Genomic DNA, 24,037 nt, shown 5'->3' on the forward strand with positions numbered 1-24,037 from the left:
AAGCTGACTTCAATGTTTCTGGCTGCTGTGCAGCTAGCTGCCAGTCTCCACTCACATTTTGTGTTTCATCTTGAGAGAACTGGGCTAATGAGGAATTATTCAGTATACATTCATTAAAAAACTAGTAAAGACTACAATTTCCCACAGACAAAGATATTGGAATACTCTCCATTTTAGGAATGGATCATATGAATTCTTTTGGAAATCATTAAGTACTCCTTATACTAAATCACCTCCAGGCACTTTTCATATCTCCACTAAAATTGCCTGCCAGGTAGCATTCCCAAGATAAATTCAATTACCAGGAACTCCTGAAAAAACAGAATATTTTTATAGTCATCATTCCTATTTCTTTTCATCATAAACACACTTCATTAATCCTTATATTATCAGAAAGCAAATGTAGTGAAAAAATGAGGAGATGTAAGCTTTTTCCTGGTTTCCAGAATTTATTAATTCAGAGAGAAAGGTTTAAAATGATTTTCCTTCCTCTCTATGCAATGTCAGAACAAGCTTGCTGCCTGTTCTGTTCAGGGTGGTATCCGCAGGAGGGGGAGGGGAGAGAAAAGCATCCCTAATTACTGAGGTATCAGAACCTCCCCTCCTCCCATCAAGTGCATCTCGAACAAAGTGAGGATAGAGGGTTTCTTAAACCTCTGTTTCTCACGGGGCGCTTTGGCCCTTGCGAGGTACCTCTTTCACTCTGATTTCCCTTTTACGAAGCAGGTGAAAGGCCATTTAGCACCAGCCAGTTTCTTTTTACTCCAGCTGCCTGTGAAGAGCACGGTTGCCAGGCAACCAAGTCTCAGGCTCGCTTTGTGCCTACATCCGGCAAGGAAATTTTGAGGTTTGAGGCTGTCTGTTGCAGACAACTTACATTGAAATGCCTTTAGGTTTTTAGAACTATTTTTTAATTCCTTACAGTAAGACTACATTATCCTTCCCGATTTTCTCTCTTTTGGGAAAGAGACTATTTGGAATGGATTTGGCTATATTTCCAACAAGAAAATAACCAGACCTTGACTTCCAAATCAGAAGTAATTTACATTTTAAAAGGAGAGCAAATGAGCATCACAGCTGCATTTCATATGTTCCTTCCTGTCAGCTTAATTTCTTTGATTTTTCTTTTCCCATTCTTCCACTTTTAAAATTTTTGAATTTGATTTCCTCCTTTTAGTCTTATTCTATCCCACTTCTGTGTATGTTTCATTTATCTTTTACTTTTGTTCTCTGTCCAGTGACAGGAACTCTGTGTTATTTATGCATGCATATTTAATCAATTCTTTACCCATTGGAACAATGCATTTGAAATGAATCTAGCTTTTCTTTACAACTTTGGTGGTTGATATTTTATATTTACTTTTGAATTCCTTTTGTTTTTGTTTCAACATGCGAGTAGGGAAGGTTATGGGGAAATAACTGACCAAGTATTCTCAGTTTTTATTTTACTTGTTCTCTGGCAGAAAAACCTACCTTACTGCCCTCTGAGCCTCCTGATGTGTTCTCTCTGCTTATAAGGTGGCCTTCTTGGCACATTCCATTAGCTTTGAACCCACAGGGCTTTCCAAGTTATTTCAGTTCTACATCAGTGTAAGACTTCCTGTCACATACTTAATGTTATGAAGATATTTCACTGGTATTTCATTCAAAAGACATGAAAAGGATATGCATCCTTTTATTCTTCATTTCTGGGTCTGACAATGATACATAAAATAATTGAGAGCAAGTAGGCCTGGCTGTGTTTTTATTATTAAAGCTGGAGTCTGGTGCTGCAAGAGGAAATACTTGGTAATGATCAAAGAGGAGAGGTTGAAGTTCTCCCAGAAAGATGTACAGTCAAGACAGCAAAGCATAGACTTCCTTTGGTTACCTCTCCCACACCTTAAAATCAGAAACCCTGATATTTATTTATCACTTAAATGTATCAAGTAGTACAGAGATTTATTTACTCACCAAAGGTTTGTTGTAACATGGAAGTGAAATTATTCAATGTCATGCTCTGAAAATCAACTGTTGCAAATATATTCATGTGTCAAAGCTGTTAAAAATTGGCCTAATTGATAATCACAACAGTAAGCACTCTCATGAATTTGAGTGAGTAGATAGGTAACAAATACATATCCACATACATTTCTGGAATCTATGATTAAAAATTTTTACTTACAAATTTATGAGTCAGTATTGTGATCTTCCATGTTTACTATGAAAAACTTAAGAAAAGTATTGTTTCCTTTCCCACATTGTAAAATCAGTGTTTTGTGCTATAGTAGACCAAACAGGAGATATGGATTTTAATTGAAGATGAATTACTAGGTAGCTTTATCTCTCCCCAACTTTGGGCGATTCCCTAAATTTTGGTCTTAATTCCCTCTTCTATAAAGTTGTGACATTGGGGTAGAAATTCTCTGAGATACTCGCTATTCAAATTCTATTACTGACTATGAAAATCACTAAACCTGTCGGTGATTATGATTTTGGAAAGAGATAATATACCTTCTGTTCTTAAATTGGTGAACTTTTTAAGTGAAAAAAGTATTTTACCTCCTTGTATTTGTTAATTGAACTTTTTACTTAGAAGTGCAACTTCAAAATTTATAGCCATTTTTAATTCTATAGTCAGTGGTTAAATCGCAGTTTCTGGAGACTGCGCACACTTGAATCTAGCTTCATTATTTACTCATTGTAAAGCATGGGCATTTTTTAAAAACATCTTTGTACTCAGTTTACTTACCTGTCCATGGGGAATAATAACAATATTCTTCTAATAGGGATATTGTGAGTAGTGAGATGATTCACATACATCTTTTCTTTTTACTATATTTTTTGTCGTCACCGTCAACATACTTATATAAATATGTACTTACTTAAATGCAGTGCTGAGAATCAAACTCAGTGCCTCACACATGCTAGGCAAATGCACTACCACTGAGCTACAACCCCAGCCCTCACATGTGTCTTAAGCAAATGACTACAGTATTAATGTGTTCTTGATACACAGGAGCTTTCATTATTACTCTTGTGTCACCAGCCATCTCAGACTGTTATCACTCTATACTTTATTAGTCTAATAATAGCTACTTACCTCCAAAGTCTTTCTTTAAAATCAATTCTGTTCATTTCTCCCACTTATGTTGCCCAAAACACAACTCTTAATTTTCTCTCCTGCTAAAAATGTTAACAACAACTTCAATGAACTACACATCCAGTAGAACTGACTGTACATTAGCCTGACTATTAAGGTTCAACTTATCTTCTGAGTTTCATTTCATTCCGAGTTTCACTTCCTCATCTATGCATGCTTTGGTTGAATGTAACTCTTCAAATATCCTTGAGACCATTTTCTCTGTTTACAAGTGTTAAACTTTTAGGGACAAATAATGTGATGTCATTATTGCCTGGTATCAGTCTAGGACCTGGTACACAAGTAATCATGCAGTGTTTGTTAAAATGAGTCACGTTTGCCCATATCCTTTTTCTTGCAAAAATCTTTTCTTCTTATCTTTACCTAAATAAAACTGACTCTTCATTGTCACATCTAAATATCATGTCTTATCACCATTCATCGGCTATCTACTTCCTGTCAGTATTATCATGTATCCATCTTCTAGCGTTTATAGTCTGCTTGATTATAATTATTTTTGTCACTATCTCATGCCCTAATTTTTAATGTTATTGAGAGCAGTGTATTGTATCTAAATTTTATTTCTTACAATACCTAGCATTTTACTTATATATTTTGTCAATGACTAGTTGAGTGAATAAAAATAACCAATAGAATACAATTTATTATATATTGTTTTGTCACTATTTTCTTAGAATATTTTTTTCATGGAACTTAATCTGCATTCCTTGTCAAGTATCAGAGTCTTTCCATGTTGAGATACATCCTCTATGTCTAGCATGACTGTTGGTGCTGCTGATGTCCTACTGGATTCTCATTATTCCATGGAGTCTCACTTTAATTCTTGTCCCTATTCCTTCACTAATGTTTCCTTCATGTGAAGGCGATTTTACCTTCATTTCAGCTATTTAAGCCTTATTTCAGGTCCCAATTAGGTCACCAAATTCTCTGTTGAGTGCTCCATGAAGACTTCTGCCATGTTTCTTTCGTTCACCACTGAAAAGAGAAATTTATATAATTTACCACTTACTCATGCATAGAGCCCAGAACAATGAAACTGAGAGAATTCGGAAGTTCTTCTTTACAGAGGTTCGAATATCAAAACCTGAGAATGGTTAGTTCCATATTAACTCCCCCTGTAATTCATTTCCTCTTCTCCTCTGTGTTACCTCCTGCATTATCTACACAGGTATCATTCTTGAATGTTTGTTTTCAAGGTATTCGAGTAACTTTGTATTTTTGCAAATCATCTCTACCATATAGTAAATCTTACGTGTGATAAGATTCAATAGAAAAATATGCTTTAAATTTATTTCCAGTTTTTTTGTACAGTTTAGTCTTTATATTCCAATTAAATATTATGTTCTTGGAGCAAAGATCACATCTGGAATTTCCTTTGGACTTCCCATATTGGGCGTATGATATTGATCAACACTATATCTTCAACACATGAACACTACTCATCATTAGATAAAACCTATCTGTCTAAATAACCTACTTCACTTTAAGTTCATTTTATAATATGTGACACCCTAACTTCATTCGGTTTTCCTGGTCTATTGGTTCTAAGTTATTGTCATATTATACTTTGTGCCTGGTCTATTGGCTTTTAATTTACTGTCATACTCACTGAACCGCTCAGTAACTAAGGCAACCAAAGCTTTATCTTTACAGTAAATTTTGGCAGATGCATCTTAGAGTGACATAAACTGGATCCAATAAGATTTATTCTCTGTACTGCATTAATGCTGCTCTTGCCTTACCACTGAGGATGAAATTGAGGATATTACAGATAGATGTGGAATGGCCTATATACAGTGCATTGTGGTAGGTGTTTTGTAAATACCATCTGATTTTATTTTCTCCACAAACCTACGAGTTAATGGCACTAAGCTATATTTAGTAGACATAAAAACCAAAACTAATAAAAAGTATTAAATGTAATACCTTGTCCCCAAACTTGATCTGAGACCTGTCTAATTTCAAGGTCCCTGCCAACAGAAGGGGACAACATGGTCAAATTCCAACATGAATATGCAGAAGAATCACCCAAGGAACTTCCTAAAATACATACTGGAGTCTATTCAGAGAATTCCAATTTGTTAGGTCTGGGTGAGCCCCAGGACTCTGCATTTTAACAAAAACAAAAGAGGATGCATTTAGGAAAACTTTGTGGTAGAAATAGTTATGATCATAATTATAGCAACTATACAACACAACTATGCAAACTGTGCACCATTAACTGAACTTCCTTTCTACTTTGACTCTGTGTTTAAATATTTTATATCATATTTTGTTATTTCATTTGCACATACACCATATGAACTGTATATTATCATTATATTTATTTTATATTAGCAGCAAATAGGGTCGGAGAGTCAGATGAAAGGGGAGTCAGGGAGATTGGCATCACAGAGCCTAAAGGATGTGAACACAAGAGCGGATGAGGTCAGAGCCACCAGGGACAAGTGGCAGAGGTAATGAGAGGTGTTCCCTGGATTTGTAGATGAGGTACTGACCTGGGTTTTAAGAAGATGGCAAAGTAAATAAAATGTGAAAGAGTTGAAAACGTAGTCAGCTCTGATCTGAAAATGGAAGCTATTGGTCCTAATCTATTTTATTATATATGGCAGAAACCTAAAAGGTGAGGTTTTTAGCTCTCATAATCTATTATCTATCTATCTATCTATCTATCTATCTATCTATCTATCTATCATCTATCATTTTTGTTTTCTTGTGACATTTCAGGAAATCTGAGAACTTATGGACTGAAGTTTAACTTTGGTTTTGCTCTCCTCTTGTGCTTTATGATTTACCTGGATGTTTTATTCCCTGTCTCTATCACTATCAATTCTAGCATAAATTATTCTTTGTTATGAAATCAGAACAAAGAAGTATTTATTCCTCTAATTTCTAAAATAATAATTCAGTATGTAGGCTATGCATCAGAATCACCTGAGGAACGTTTTAAAAATGTAAATTTCTGACCTTTACACTAGACCTACTTAATCAGAATCTGTGGAGGTAGATCCCAAGGATCTGTATTATAAATAATTGCCATAGGAAATTTTCACTCACATGATTATTTTAAAAGATGACAATTCCAAATAAGGTGTTTTCCATTTAATTTACCAATTTATACTCAGTAAGCAATGAAGCAATAATGGTGCTGCTGGTGGACTTTGGGATTGGGGTGGAATGGCAATAAAACAGATCATTTGATTTTGGAATTATTGCATTTCTTAAATTCCTTTCTTACACATAACCCTCCTTAAATGTGTATCATATCTCCATTTACCATTAATATTCACACTGTACACATTTTTAAAAACCAATGAAATCAATGTGGAAAAGATTACAGGGTTAAAATCTTGACACAAAATCTCCAAACAGTAGAGATGACTACAAGTAAACGGGGTTTTGAAAAATGGACAGTTGTTGAGAATAGAGGTAAGTAAGAGTTTCAGTTCAGAAAGGAAGAGAGATGTGTTGATGGTGACTACAGATATAGTCTTTCAATTGGATCAGACATCGAACAGATGTTCATATATTTGAAAAATACTGCCATATCTACATTTTGCTTTTACAGTAGTTTTGCAATTAACAATCAATGGTTTCTCTTGTCATTGAACTGTTCTGTTGTTAGATCTCCTACACTGAAAAATTTCAGTTTACAAACGAGAAAAAAAAATCTTATTTTTGGTATCCAGGTATGTAGAGGCAGGTAGAGTCTATATTATTTTATTTTCCTCAGTGTTTGCTGACAGTTTTCAAGGCATAAAGGCACAGTGCCACATCTAAAATCTCCCCTCAGTGGCATAGGAGTCAAGCTTCTGTATATTGGAGTTATGAATCATACAACAAATGAACATACTACATTCAGATAAAAACATTACACAGAATTGTTTTCATTCCTTGATAATATTCTATTTGGTGGTATCCTAGTATATAAGCAATTAAACTATTTTTAGAACTATCCCTTTGATAATGAAATGTATCTTTGATATATTTTTCTTCTATCTGCATGCTGTGTTTTATTACATCTTTTCCAATGATTTCAGTTTAACTTGATATAATGGTACACACTGTCTATGGTTCCCACATCATCCCTTCATCCATTTCTTTATTTTTCTGTGTATTTATCAAGACTTATTGGCATATTTGTTACTTCATGTTAGAAATCTTACTATAGAAATTATTACTGGAGTAAGAATAGAAGAACTCAAAACTCAGAATTATGTAATTTGAATAAGTTGTAAAATATGAACCTTGCTTTTCTTTGGTGAAGAATAAAAGGGTGTCAGAGATTGTGTAAGTTACTTTCACTTGATAGAAGTTCATGAATTAAATTTCTACATGGACTACCTAAGCTTTACCTCTCTCAAGTGAATCACTATCCCTTTGTCCCTTCTGCTTCTAGTACAAGTGCTCAGATCCATGGACAGTCCATAATCAAGCAGAACTGTGTGGCATTAAGCAGCCAACACCATTTTGAATTATATATACTCCCTTGAAAAAATTCTCTTAGATCAGGGCCAGAAGAGTGAACATTTGTTAATTTTATTCACATAAAAAATCTTCAATGTTAACTCTTTTTAAAAAGAAATTTATGGCCCCTCTTTTCTAAATACATAATCTGGATGCCCTCTTCAGTTTGGATTCTAGCTAATGATACCCATAGCATATACCTAAGCTTTTTCTTTTGAGTTTGTTCATATTTTGGGAATCATAAGGTCTCTGTGGTAACTAATCAATGACCTTGACATTGGCTCTGTTTTCAGATTCTATCCATCTCCATATGCTTTCAGTTTTCTGGCCCCAGTGTTCTCTGATCTAAATTTTGGGGTGATAACCTAAATCTTGGGCATGCTGCTTCTTTGTTCTGATCATAATACTTGATTTTGTACTTGCTATGTTGTCCTTTATAACACTTTGATCATCTACTTTCATTTAGATATAATTATCTCATACCTTAATGATTGAAAAGATCTCTCTAACTTGCCTTTATGATACTTCTCAAATTCAAATGTGTATTATTGACAAATTAATTGTCCTAAAAATGCACTTTCACCATGATACTGTCTTTAGCAAAAAAACCTTGATGGCTCTACAATTTTGAAAAATCAAATTTAGATTACTTAATTCATCATTTTATGTTCTTATACACAGTATGTTTCCTGTTTTTCAAGCCTTATATATAGTTATTTTCCTACGTATAACTTTGACTCTTGGTCCTTTCTGTATTGCTATACCAAGATGCTATAATGCATACTTTATAAGGAAAAGAGGTGTATTTTGGTTGAAAGTTTTCGAAGTTGAAAAATCCAAGCATGGTGGCTACATATGGTGAAGGCCTCATGCTGTATCATAACATGGGGGGAGGGTGGTATCACATGGGGGGAGTGCATGGAGAGTGTGGTGTGCAGAAGAGGTCAAATAAGTGGGATGGACTTACTTTACAACAAACCAATCTCATGGCAAATAATCCAGTTATGTGAAATTTAACCCACTCCCTCAAGATGGGTATTAATCCCTTCTAGGGATAGTGACCTTCTGAAATAAATATCTCGCACTAGGCCCCACCTATGAACAATTTTCACTATGTCTCATTGCTGGTACCTTACAGTACATGATTCTTCAGGGAACAAATCATATCCAAACTATATAGCACTCTTGATATTGTTGAATTATATGCCATTTACTTTTTATCACACCTTTCTCTTTGAAATAACAGCCCTCTCTAATTTAGCAATGATTTACTTTTTGAAGATTTTTATTAATAGATCACATAATTAATATTAAAGTATGGCATTAGTGATAACAATAAAATATAAATTGACAAAATTATTATATTAAAACTATTTAATTTAAAAAGACAATCAGGGTGCACAGTGACTCATAAAATGAAGATCTGTTCAAGTGGAATTAATAGAATTACTAATAAAACACTTCAAAGTTATTTGAATGACTAATGCTTAATATACAGTGAACTAGAAGGGCAACAGTGCCTTTAATTTACTATTTTGATATTAAGAAAAAATATCCGTTAGACTAGAATGAACACATTCCCTGTCATTCAATACTATATCACCAAAATATGATAAGGTTTTAAGGAGAGTAATAATGTTCTGTTTTTAATTTTTCTAGCTATTTTTTGGCATTCCAGGCCTAAACAAATAAGAGGAAAGGGAATTCCTACATATAGTTCAGAAACTGCTGCTTTAGTCCAGATGTGTTGGTGTGATCAGCACCTCTAATGATCTTCAATTGTTTTGTTTTTTGCTGTTTGACCTCCTACATCCCTCAAGAGCTTCCCATGGACTGTCAAAGAATTGTATAAACCCCTTTAGGACCCCAAATTAGGGAAGTATAAAGCAAAACTTGAAATAACCAAAATGTTATATCATCAAGTAAAAATTATCCATGTATACTTCTGGTCGTAAAAGAACTATAAATTAATTGATGGAATTTCTGAGAAGACCACCAACAAATATCACTTCTTTTCTCCAAACAATTGCTAAATTATTTGAGAAGTAAAACAAAGGAGTAAATGTGTATGTCAAGGTATCAAGTTGATCACTGCTAGAGGTAAGGAAGCAAATTGTGACTTTAGCTAATGTGTCCATCAATTAAATAAGCTTGCTAGCTGAATTCCAGAATTGGGAAGAATTCATCCATTGAAGGAAGTTACTTGACCTGGCGCTGGTCTCCTCTTAATACACTCACCAGAGCTGGCCACTGTGCAAAAAAGGGCAAAGGAGGGTGAACAGCCTCTGCAGGAGGCTGGCATCAAGAGAAAACAAGAGGGACAGTTTGACCAGTTATTCCCACATTTCCAGTTGGGAAAAGTCATTGCATCTTCTTGGGGAAAAAAATGAGTAAATAGGAGAAAAAAAAATGCTAGAAGCACCATAATTGAACTCTGCAAACACAAAGAAAATTGAGTAGAGGGATGCTTACCTGGTGAAAATGTTTTTGTGGTAATATATTAAACTTCTTATCCTCCAAAAAGCAGGGACAAAATTGGATCTCTGGTTTTTTTCTTTCAAGGCTAGAATGATCTTTGTTAAAAATGAATGTTATGAATAATTTCTGGCAAATTACTTATATTGATGGGAACAATACAACTAGGAATTTTTTTTATAAAAGAATGCAGAACAGTTGGGTGTGGCTGTGTATGCCTATAATTCCAGCAGCTCAGGAAACTGAGGCAGGAGGATCACAAATTCAACCTCAGCCTCAGCAATTTAGCAAGGCCCTAAGCAACTTAACGAGACCCTGTCTCAAAAGAAAAAAAAAAAAAAAAAAAAAAAAAAAGAACGATTAAAAATTAGTTGAAAGTCATAAAATAGAAGCTTAATGTACTTTATAAAAGCCATATTTTAAAACATGCTCATTTAGTTTTTAGAACTACTACTTTATCATAAATAAAATGTGTATATATATTTATATATATAGTAAAAATTAGAAGAAAACAAAGGGAATGTATTTTTCTTACTTATATTTCTCAAAGCAATTTCTCTTTACATGTTTATGTATTTCCCTACAAGTTTTTCTACATATATACACATGAGGCCACACAGACTATATGGTTTTAAAAACATAAGAAATCCGGAGTATCTCAGTCTGGTTATGAAATTCACTATGAAAGAGTAAATAGAGAAACTGTTATGAAGGGACTCCAGACAGAAAAGTGCTGAGGGTTAAGGAACAAGTAAGGATTTTGGGGGCAAAGGGCTGGCAACCATAAGAAGCTGAAGAGTCTAAGAGGCAGAAGGACGTAGTGCCTTGCTGGAGCTCAGTGGAAAGTGATGTGGTAAGAGGTTAGTTTTGTGGGAACTGTGGCTTTAAAGTGATGCAGCCTCTGCTGAAGAAGCTGCCCTAAAATAGCAGATGCTTGTCACTTACAAGGGGATTAGGACAGATACAACCATCATAGGTTGAAAATATACAATTCACCTACTGAATATCATATCCTAGCCTAGCCTACCTTCAAGGGGCTTGAAACATTTACATTAACTACAGTTGGGCAAGATCAGCTAAACAAAGCCTACTTTATAATAAAATATTTAATAACTCATGATACTTATTGAGCACCTATATCCAAAAATTTGTTGGCAACACAACACACTGGAGAATATGCTTTCCCTCGCTAGCTCGTGGCTGACTGGGAGCTGCATCTTGTTGCCACTACCCGGCATCCTGAGGGAATTTCATACCACTAGTCCAGGAAAGAAACAAAATTTAAAATTTGAAGCACATTTTCTATTGCATATGTATTGCTTATACACCATGGTAAAGTCAAATCATCCTTAAGGAGGGGACCCTCTGTACCTTGACCACTCTCTTTTCCTAGCCTCCTATCTGCTCACAGTGACCCTGAGTAGTCAAAGTCAACTCAGAAGCCAGAGGGCAGAGAATCAGCAGAATGCAGCTTGCAGTAGTCAACTTCCCAAATGACAGATCAGTGACAAAGATGGAAGAGAACGGATCTGACAGGGTGGGAGCAAAGGGAGAACAATCATCTCCAAGTTATTAATAATTTTTTATACTCGTACAAAATTCAAATATAAAAGACCTTTCTAGAATTTCCTTAAAGTAAATTATTGGGAGTTATTCTGTTAAACAACACAAACATTCTTAGACTTCTTAATACTTGCTTAAAACAGTATTTTAAAATACTATGTGAAGCTATGTAAATGTTTGCTTATTTTACTCATGTTTTAGAGCATTGTATATTCTCATAAATGGTATTTATTTTGATGAGAATTTTGTCCACAAAAATCACATCTGCATGTTTTTAAACAGAAATCTTTAAAACTGTATCTCTTTAATTTTGTTATAACTTTATCCATGTGCTTCTCTGATTTTTCAAAATGTTTCAGGATTGTGAAGTGATGGTACATTGTTGCTGCCCCTATTGCTATGCCAGGGTCATTGATTTAATAATCCTCTCCTCCACATGCTGAATTGAGTTGCTTTCTTTATCACTGGTACATTATCACATACAATGATATATGTTTTCTGAGTCACCCAATTTATTTCATAATTTCAGTCAATTTTTGTGTAGTATGGCAGAAACAGAGCAGCGCTGTAGTCCCAAGTCATCCTGTGAAATATTTTGAAAATAACAAAATCAGCTCCATGCTCCTTAAGCACATTCAGAACCTCACCATCTCATTCTTTAGGTAATTGCTGAAGTGTTTACAACAACAACACAATGAAACACTAGCAGCATTCAATGCCATGTGCCAGTACTGTGAAGGAGGAACTGCATCAGCTCCACCACACTTCATAGTACCCCTTTTCTAAAGGAAGAAAGAATTCTGGGGGAGGCTTAAGCATTTTCCTTCACCAAATCTTGCTGATTCTACTTTCTAAGTACTTTTTAAATACCACCACTTCTTTGTACCCTCTAAGTCACTGCCCAATTCAAGTGGTCACCTCTTTTGCTTGATGAAGGCAGCATTTCCAGTTCTCATCTGGGTTCTCTTTTACTGAGCTTGTTTCTTCCTACTGGTGGAGGCAGGCTGTCTGTTCTAACTTAGAGGCTTGGATCCCTATGTGGACAAAGTTGTCAAGTCATTTGGGGAAACACTCCAGGAGAGAGATGGCTGGAATATGTGATTACACTGTTCACCTTTGTAAGAAACTGCTGAACTGTCTCCCAAAGTAGCTATACCATTTGCATTCCCACCATGAATGAGAGCGCCTATTGCTCTACATTCTTGCCAGTAGTTGGTATTTTCAGCTCTTTGAATTTCAAACATTCTAATGGTATGTAATGGCATTTCATTTTTGTTTTAATTTGCATTTCCTTAATGACATACAAGTTTGAGAATTCTTTCATATGCTTATTTGCCATCTGTATGTCTTTAGTGAAGTGACTATTCATATCTTTTGCCCTTTTAAAAATTGGGTTGTTTTCTTATTGATGAGTTTTAAGACTCTTTTGCATAATTTGGATTCAAGTTCTTTGTCAGATATGTATTTTGCAAAAATTTTCTCCAAGTCTGGATTGGCTTTTCATTTGTCTTCTTTCTTTTTACAAATTAAAAAAAAAAAAAAAAAAAACTTTGATGATACCTACAAATAACTTCTGAAAAATGTATGTGTTCTAACTTACATGAGAGAGAATCTTCCTATAGATTTTTCTTTCATTTTTTGGGTAATTTTTTATTTGTTCTTTTTAGATGTACATGACAGTAGAGTGTATTTTGACATATTGTACAAACATGGAGTATAACCTATTCTAATTTGGATCCCTTTCTTGTGGTTGTATATGATGTGGAGTTTAACTGGTTGTGCATTCATATATGAACATAGGAAAGTTGTAACAGTGTATTTCACAGAACAGTTTTTAATTTTTAAATTAATTTTTTATTGTGATAAAATACACATAATATTTGTCATCCTAACCATTTTAACTGTGTAGTTCAGTGACATTAAGTACATTCATATTGTTTAACAGCTATCATCACTATCTGTCTTTGGAATGTTTTTCATCTTGCAAAATGGAAACTACCCATAAATCCCATTTTCCCCAACCCCTGGCAACCCCTCAGTCTACTTCCTATGTTTATGAACTAGAATATTCTAGGCACTTCCTATAAGTGGAATCTTAATATATTTGTCTTTTATAAATGGTTTATTTCACTTAACATGTTTTCAAGGTTCATTCATGTTTCAGTGGGTGTTACAATTTCCTTCCTTTTTAAGGTTGAATAATATTCTACTGTGTGAAAACACCATATTATGTTTATTCATTCATCTGCCCATGGATATTTGGGTTGCTTCCACCCTTTGGCTATTGTGAATAGTACTGCTATGCACATGGGTATATAAATATCTCTGAGCTCCTGCTTTTAACTACTTTGGGTATATACTCCAAAGTGGAATTGCTGGACAGTATGGTGATTCTTTTTTTAAATTTATTGAGAAACTGCCATGTCATTTTACCTAGTGTTTGTGTCATGTTGAATATATGAATATTAATCTTTTACTTCATTTACTAAACATCTTGAAAGGCACGCAAAGTCATTGACTTGTTTTCTTAAAATCCATTTTCTCCTTTTTGTATTCTCTGCTAACACACCTCAGCTTTTTCGTAGCCTCACTTTACAAAACCTTGGAAAAAACTCCTTTGTGTTCCAGACAGTCTTCTAACTAATATCTTCTCCTAGTCTTCAATATGTAAATGAATTTACCTATTATTCCTATTTCCTCCTTTTATAATTTTTTGAATTCTCATCAAAGAGCTAAAAAAATATATGATGAGACTCAACATCTTGTGGAGTTGGGGAGGGCAAGACCTGCGTGGGCTCATGCACATTCTGCTTTTCAAGGCCCTGCTCTGTCTGCTTTCTTCATTGTTCTATTTCTAGTACCCAGAAAAATGATGTGCAACAAAGCAAGCATTCAGTATGTGTTCAATGAGTGACTAAATCTTTCTGTATATGCAGCATTTAAATATTTGCATTTTCTCAAACGTGCACTTCTTGGTTGAGAATTTTTTTCTCGGATATTTTAGCCTTTTCATGCATTTAAACATACATACATTTTTTTTTCTATAAACAATTAAACAAAAACTAGTTCATGATGTTTTGAAAACTGTTCCCCCTCATTATAATACCTTGGGCATCTTATTAGGTCAATGAAAATAAATCTACAAAATTATTTTAATGACTACCTATATAATATTTCATTTAACCAACTGCTTTCTTTGGATAGGTTGGTTGTAATTTTTCAGTAGCATCAACCATGCAATTTTGAATGACCTTTTGATAGGCATCTTTGTACTTATTTGAAGATTTTCTGAAGATAAATTTCTAGAATTTAAAATGCTGTGCTATAGAGTATACACAATTTAAATTATAAAGCATTTTCCACACTGTCCTCCAAAAATTTTATGTTTGTCCTATCCATCTTCAGTAATCTGTATTTCCTTTCCCTCACACTTTTGACAACTATAATAACTTCACATTTTTCTCTTTGCAAGTCTGATAGATAAATTAAAAAACTATCTTTTTAAAATTTTACTTTAATTTCTTTACATTTTATGGAAATTAATACTTTTTCTATGTGCATCTTAGTTGTAATTTTTGTTTTCTTAATGCACTTTAATTTCTATTTGATATCATCACTTCTTACTAATTTTGAGAACTTTTAAGAATTATGCATAATTTTCTCTTTTTCAATGATAAAAACATTTTCTAGTTTTCACTTTCCTCTCAAATCTTTTTTCTATTAAAAAGTAAGTGAGGCTCTCAAGCAGCCACATAGAGAAGCCATGTGTCGTTGTTGTACCTGGCAATCCAAACTGAGGTCAGCTCATAGCTGGTGTCAACCATGTCACGTGAGTCAATAGCCTTCAGGTCCCCAGACATTGGGTCATTCTCAGCCACTGATTCTTTCCAGCAGAGACTTACGATGTCATGTAATGATGAGAGGTGAACTTAGGGTACCCTATCTGAATTACTGACTCATAGAATACATGAAAATAAAAAAAAAATTATAATTGTTTCATCTCACTATGTTTGGATGGCTTGATACATAGCAATAGTGACTGTAATAACAGTATTTCATATTTTTACCTTCATCCAAAGTTCTATTTCATCATCTTCTACTATTCTTCTTCTAAAGAGCATGCGTCTGCTATACACATTTCTAAGCCATTCCACTTTCAAAGAAATGTTCTCACTCAAATCCTCTAAAAAGAATAATGTACAGCACCATTCTCAGGACCTTGAACAGCTAAACAAACCGAGGGTCACTTCTATCAAACTGAGCTAATTAAATTATTCACATGGGAATATGGAATTGGAGTGTTGAAAACCTGATTTAATTAGCAGTGGAATGGAAAAGAAAAAAATGTGACAAAAATACCTTGCTTCTGAATAACTGAGATCCTGAAACTTCTATAATTGATATATATATTTTTTGTTATAGATATTTAGATTTTCCTAAGATTTCAAAGCATATGCGTATAATTAAAATACTTATACCTGCTTGCACCACTTTAAGAGGTTTTCATTCTCTTGCTACTAACTGTCCTCACCTTCACTCAAGTTACATGCTTTGGTTTTTCAGAACAAAGTTTACTCATATTCTTTTCCCTTTCTGGAATGCAAACTCCAATGCTCATAGTTTTACCTTGCTTTGAAAATAGTTTTGAATTTCCAAGGATCCATTTATGATTTCAGCTCTAGTGGTATTGAATTCCACTCATTCCTTTATAAACAACTGTCCCAGAGGATTTTAGTCATTGGTGTACATGTTTGTCCACTGGACATAATGATCAGCACTAATAGTCACACTCAGTAGCATAATATGAGAAGTTTTTTCTTATCCTATGACCTATTAAGTTAAACACTATTTATATACTTTTACCAAAAAGTATTCCTCCTAGAAGACAGAGTACGTTTTAATCTCTGCTTAGAATAGATGGGAAACATTTATCATGTTTTATCATTTGCTGTGTACACTGAAAACCATCTCTGACTTGAAAGGAGGCTGTCTGAGGCAGAAGCCTTTCTGAAGATTCCTGCTACCCCCAAACAACAACAACAACAAAAAAAAACATAGAGGGTAAAATACTCATCCCTGTGTTATGGATGGGTCATGCAAAATCAGATTAACTAGTCCAAGGGAGGAGAGTAGTTTAATTTCAATTGCTGGGTATAATTAGTTATAACCTCAATTTCTAAATATTTTAAAATTGTGCACCAATATTTGTTTTTTTCGACAACAATATACAAATACCAATTAGATGACTGTGAAAGCACTATGAGTTATTAAAAAAAAAAGGTGTTCTAGTAATGCTGAGAATTATTAAATGTCTTCCTGGAAAGCAAATCATAAAATTTGCTGAAGATAGGTAACTATCATCTATCCTTCACAAGAATGAGAGAGAGAAAAAGTGAGTCATACAAGTAAATGGAAAGAGTTTAAGTGAGTAAAAAGTAATGAAATGCCTTAGAAAAAGGGGAGGCAAACACCTGGAGGAGAGAGGAATGTACTTGTTTTTAAGTAGCAAAGAAATTATATTTCAGGGAACATAAAGTATAACTAAAGTTCATAATGAAGGGGAAATTAGGAGAGTATGCATAATGTGAAATAGAAACAGAAAGAAAAATGTAAATTTGGTTTGGTTTTCTAAAGCAGCAAACTAGAAATTAGCGAGGTGACAATTTCTTTCCATTCTGCAGTGAATATGACACAGTAGGAAGCATGACTTTTCAGTTCTCTTAGATTTCTTTTTTTGCCACTTAGAAATAGAATATGCAAGGAAATTTATTCTATTTTAAACAAAAATGGAATTTTAAATATGGTATCATGAAGTTAGATTTGAAATATTAATAACCTGATTTGCATTCTACTTCTCTGCAAAATATAAGCAACAGAATTTCCATGAAGCTCTAGGGGTTTGAAATTAGCTTGGAAAGCTACTAGTGCATGACATATTACTATAAAATCTTTGAAGACTCTTAAGTACCAAGATATGAAGGAGAATGCTGTCTGATCTAAAAGGGAATAATGAAAAGAAATAGGAGGAAAATGTGCAAAGGAAACTTCATTCTACCATCCAAAAAATTGCTCAACAGTGACAAGGGAACAAAGCCCCAAGGAAGCGCTAAAAGCCTGGTGACTTGAATAATTTGAACCAATCTGCATCTTACTGAATAATACCTTTAAGTATCATGCAAAATATCCTGCCTAGGCTTGTAGGAGAGGCAGCATGTAGCTGGCATTATTTTTCTCTGATTTGTGCCATCCATAATGGAACAAGTTCACATATATTGTGCACTTGTTACTATTGTATCTGGAAAATATGAATGTACATAGAATATGGGAAAAGCAAAGACCAATAAATCATTTAAAAATGGTAGAGTTGGGAGACTCTAAAGAGAAAATATTGTTCAACTTGTTCATTTTACAAATTAAACTACTACCACCACACTGATCAGAAATCTCAAATCTAATGACAGGCAGGCATGACTAATTGAAGGTCATATAATTAGATTATGGCAAAACCAAATCTCACATTTCCTAACAAAAAAATCTACTTCTTTTCTACACATTCTCTCTTGTTCAATTAAGAGTTTCCATCAACACCTCTTAGATTTTTATTTTTTTTATTTTTTTTATTTTTTTTTTTATTGTAAACAAAGGGGATACATGTTGTTTCTCTGTACATGGCGCAAAGGCATACCATTTGTGTAATCATAAATTTACATAGAATAATGTTGTTTGATTCATTCTGTTATTTTTTCCCTTCCCCCCACCCCTCCCACCCCTCTTTACCCTCTATACAGTACTTCCTTCCTCCATACTTGCCCCCCTCCCTAACCCTAACTCTAACCCTAACACTAACCCTTCCCCCCCCCCATTATGTGTCATCCTCCACTTATTAGCGATATCATTCGTCCTTTGGCTTTTTGAGATTGGCTTATCTCACTTAGCATGATATTCTCCAATTTCATCCATTTGCCTGCAAATGCCATAATTTTATCATTCTTTATGGCTGAGTAATATTCCATTGTATATATATACCACAGTTTCTCTATCCACTCATCAATTGAAGGGCATCTAGGTTGGTTCCACAGTCTGGCTATTGTGAACTGAGCAGCTATGAACATTGATGTGGCTGTATCTCTGTAGTATGCTGATTTTAAGTCCTTTGGGTACAGGCCAATGAGTGGGATAGCTGGGTCAAATGGAGGGTCCATTCCGAGTTTTCTAAGGAATCTCCACACTGCTTTCCAGAGTGGCTGCACTAATTTGCAGCCCCACCAGCAATGTATGAGTGTACCTTTCTCCCCACATCCTCGCCAACACCTGTTGTTGCTCGTATTCTTGATAATCGCCATTCTAATTGGGGTGAGATGGAATCTTAGGGTGGTTTTGATTTGCATTTCTCTTATTACTAGAGATGTTGAACATTTTTCCATATGTTTGTTGATTGCTTGTAGATCTTCTTCTGTGAAGTGTCTATTCATTTCCTTAGCCCATTTGTCCACTGGATTATTTGAATTCTTGGAGTAGAGTTTTTTGAGTTCTTTATAGATTCTGGAGATTAGTGCTCTATCTGAAGTATGATTGGCAAAGATATTCTCCCACTCTGTAGGCTCTTTCTTCGCATTGCTGATAGTTTCCTTTGCTGAGAGAAAGCTTTTTAGTTTGAATCTATCCCAGTGGTTGATTCTAGCTTTTATTTCTTGTGCTATGGGAGTCCTGTTAAGGAAGTCTGATCCTAGACCAACAAGGTGAAGATTTGGACCTACTTTTTCTTCTATAATCTGCAGGGTCTCTGGTCTGATTCCGAGGTCCTTAATCCATTTTGAGTTTAGTTTCGTGCATGGTGAGAGATATGGGTTTAGTTTCATTCTGTTGCATATGGATTTCCAATTCTCCCAGCACCATTTGTTGAAGAGGCTATCTTTTCTCCATTGCATATTTTTGGCACCTTTGTCTAGTATGAGAAAATTGTATTTATTTGGGTTTGTGTCTGTGTCCTCTATTCTGTACCATTGATCTACCTTTCTATTTTTGTACCAATACCATGCCGTTTTTGTTACTATTGCTTTGTAGTAGAGTTGAAGATCTGGTATTGCAATACCCCCTGTTTCACTCTTCCTGCTAATGATTGCTTTAGCTATTCTGGGTTTCTTATTCTTCCAGATGAATTTCATAATTGCTTGCTCTATTTCTGTAAGGTACGTCATTGGGATTTTAATTGGAAGTCCGGGACCAGATGGGTTCTCAGCCGAGTTCTACAAAACCTTTAAAGAAGAGCTCATTCCAATATTTCTCAAAGTATTCCATAAAATAGAAGAGGAGGGAACCCTCCCAAACTCATTCTATGAAGCCAATATCACACTGATACCTAAACCAGACAGAGACTCATCAAGGAAAGAAAATTTCAGACTAATATCCTTAATGAACATCAACGCAAAAATTCTCAACAAAATTTTTTAGCAAATCGCATACAAAAACGTATTAAAAAGATAGTGCACCATGATCAAGTGGGCTTCATCCCAGGTATGCAAGGTTGGTTCAACATCAGGAAATCAATAAACGTAATTCACCATATTAATAGACTTAAAGTCAAGAATCACATGATTATTTCAATAGATGCAGAAAAAGCATTTGATAAAATACAGCACCCCTTCATGCTCAAAACACTAGAAAAAATAGGGATAGTGGGAACATTCCTTAACATTGTAAAGGCCATTTATGCTAAGCCCATGGCCAATATCATTCTAAATGGTGAAAAACTGAAAGCATTCCCCCTAAAAACTGGAACAAGGCAGGGATGCCCTCTTTCACCACTTCTATTCAACATTGTTCTTGAGATTCTAGCCAGAGCAATTAGACAAACCAAAGAAATTAAAGGGATACGAATTGCAAAAGAAGAACTCAAACTATCCCTGTTTGCTGATGACATGATTATATATTTAGAGGAACCTGGAAATTCCACCAGAAAACTCTTAGAACTCATAAGTGAATTCAGTAAAGTAGCAGGTTACAAGATCAATGCCCATAAATCCAATGCATTTTTATACATAAGTGATGAATCTTCAGAAAGAGAAATTAGGAAAACTACCCCATTCACAATAGCCTCGAAAAAAATAAAATACTTGGGAATCAATCTCACAAAAGAGGTGAAAGACCTCTACAATGAGAACTATACAACACTAAAGAAAGAAATTAAAGAACACCTTAGAAGATGGAAAGATCTTCCATGTTCTTGGATAGGAAGAATTAATATTGTCAAAATGGCCATACTACCTAAAGTGCTATACAAATTCAATGCAATTCCAATTAAAATCACCTCTTAAATTTTTGAAAGAGTTTATGAAGGATTGATATTAGCTTTATAAATTATTTCTTAGAACTCACCCATGAAGTTATGTAGTCCTGGACTTTTCCTTACTGGAAGTTTTTTTTTTTTTTTTTTTTTTTTTTATATTACTTATTCAGTCTCCTTATTTATTTTTGGCCTATTCAGTCTTTCTAAATTTCTTCAAGATTCAGTTTTGAGAGTTTGTACATGGCTAAAAATATATCCGTTTCTTCTAGATTATCTAAGTTATCGATTTATAAATATCCATACTAGTCTCTTATTATTTCATTCTCATGGTATAAGATATAATGTTTCATTTTTCTTTTATGAATTTGAGTTCTCTCTTTTTATCTTGATTAGTGTAGTTCAATTGCCTTTCTAGTCTCTGTTTCATTTATTTTCTAATGTGCATTACTTCTTTTTTTCTACTAACTTTGGAGTTGCTTGTTCCTTTTCTAGTTCCTTGAGGTTGCTCATTAGAGATCTTTTTAAAAAAAATTTTGTAGTTGAAGCATTTATTGCTATGAACTTCTCTTTTAATACTTCTTTTGTTGTATCCCATAAGTTAAGTTATGTTATGTTTCCATTATCATTTGTTTCAAGATACTTTTTAATTTTCTGTTTCTGGGTTTCTCTAGCTCATTGATTATTTGGGAATATGTTCATTTTCACATACTTGTGAGTCTTCCAGTTTTACTTCTGTCTTTGATTTCTTGTTTTATATGGTTGAAATCAGAAGACTTAATTGATACGATTTTAGATGATATTCTTCACAACTGCTATTAAGCACCTTCCCCCATCTCACTAAAAGGAACCATGATTTTTCTAATTGTTCATTCAAGGCTAACGGTCTGAAGAGGCTTAAGGAGGAGGCTGGTATCATGTCCCATAGTCTGAATGCTAAAGAATCTAGAGCTCTGAGGTTCAAGTGCAAGAGAATATGTATTTGCTCTTCTTTTGCCTTTTTGTTTTATCTGATCCCTTAATGTTCACCCACATTAGTGAAGTGAAATTGCTTTACTCATCGTACTGATTCAAATTATAATCTCTTCTAGAAGCAACCTCACAGACAAATTTTACCTGGTACATGAGTATCTCTTATGCCAATCTGAAAAGTAAGCATCATAATTTGTATATACTATCTTTTTTCATTCTTTCAGGTTCAGCCTGTGTGTGCTCTTAGAGCTAAAACGGGTCTGCAGTAAGCAGCATATTGCTGGATCTTATTTAAAAATTCATTTAACCACGGTTTCTTCTGATCAAAGAAAGTAATCCATTTACACTTAAAGTAATTACTAATAGGTAAAAACTTATTTTTTCCATTTTGTTCATTGTTTTCTTACTGGTTTGTAGTACCTTTGTTCCTTTTTTCCTTTCTTGCTCTCTTCCTTTGCAATTTGTTGAGTTTTTTGGTAATGACATAATATGACTTTTTTGTCTTTCTCTTTTTTCATACCTTTCACACCATAGTGAAATGTAGTCAGATCCAGAGAACATCCTGAAAGAAATAGCAATAGACTTGTTAAGAGAATAGATATAAGGTGTGAGGAAAGGACAAGAATAAAAAGTGAGCAACTAGAAAAATAAATCATTGTTCCTTTTAATGAGATGGGGGAAGGTAGGTAATAGTTGTGAAGAATATCAAGCGTTTGGATTTTGGTATGTGTGCTTGAGCACCTAAACTGTGTGCAACTAGAAATGATGAATTGGTCTGCACCACACGAGTGCAAAAATTCAGCAGAAGGTTTGAGGCTACAGAATTTTGAGTCATCTATATAGAGACCAATATTGAAAGTCTAGAGAATAAGTATGGGTGGAGAAGAGAAGAGATGTGACATATGAAATGTAGTGAATTAAACATGGAAAGAATATGGAGCAACAGGATGCAGATAAGATGAAGGTGACTTCAAAGAAGTCAACAAGAGCCAATCATTGAATTAGGAGGAAAAACATTAAAATGTGGTGTCATAGAAGCCAACAGAAAAAAAGTATTTTAAACACAGATTATTGAGCAATTTGCCAAAGGCTGATGACTATTTAAGATACCAACGATAGTTGATTTTAGAATTTAGTAGGATGAAGATTATCAGTGATCTGGACAAGAATTGTTCAGTACAGTAGAGGGAATAAAAGCCTTACTGAAGTGACTTTGAAAAGAAATAAAAAGTGAAGGTGGAAAGACAACTCACATATCAACTATTGGGATTTTGCTATTAAGGAGAAAAGATATAGTGTTTAATTTGGGATGTGGAAACAATGGAAGGCTTCAAAATTGTAAAATATTTCTGCATGATTCCAGTATGATGAGAATAAGTCAGTTAAGGGGGAGAAACTAGTAGTGCTGAGGAGTACAAAATTTTTGAGAATGGAAAAAGAGAATGGAATTTAGAACACAAATGGAGGGGTTGGCAACAGATACAAGTCTATAGTTATATACAAGTGATAGTTATATATAAGGGTGGGATTTGTTGTTACATATTAGTATTTATATACAATATAACAATATAATTTGGCCAATATCCCAGGGTAGCATTTCCCCATCCCTCCTCTCTCCACCCACCCAGGTCCTCTTCCTCTATTCTGCTGATTTCCTTTTGCTTTTCATGAGATCCCCTTCCCACTTTTCTTTTCCTTTTTCTTCTCTAGCTTCCACATGTGAAAGAAAACACATGACTCTTGACCTTTGAGGTCTGGCTTATTTTGCTTAAAATATGTATTTCAAGTTCCATCTGATTTTCTGCAAAGAAAATAATTTCATATTTCTTTATGGCAGAATGAAACCCCATTGTGTATAAATATACCACATTTTCTTTATCCATTCATCCATTGATGGACACCTAGGTTAGTTCCATAGTGTGGCTGCTGTGAATTGTGCTGCTATAAACATGGGTATGCATGTATCACTGTAGTATGATTACTTTAATTCTTTAGCATAAATACTGAGGACTGGTATAGCTGGGTCATATGCTGGTTCTATGTCTAATCTTTTGAGAAGCTTCCATTATGGAAAATCTCCAAATTTTAATGTATTTCCTTAAATTAAGAAAAGCAAAACAATAGCTTCAACAATA

This window comes from Sciurus vulgaris (genome assembly GCF_902686455.1).
Source record: "Sciurus vulgaris genome assembly, chromosome: 7".
In the NCBI taxonomy this organism is placed as follows: domain Eukaryota; kingdom Metazoa; phylum Chordata; class Mammalia; order Rodentia; family Sciuridae; genus Sciurus; species Sciurus vulgaris.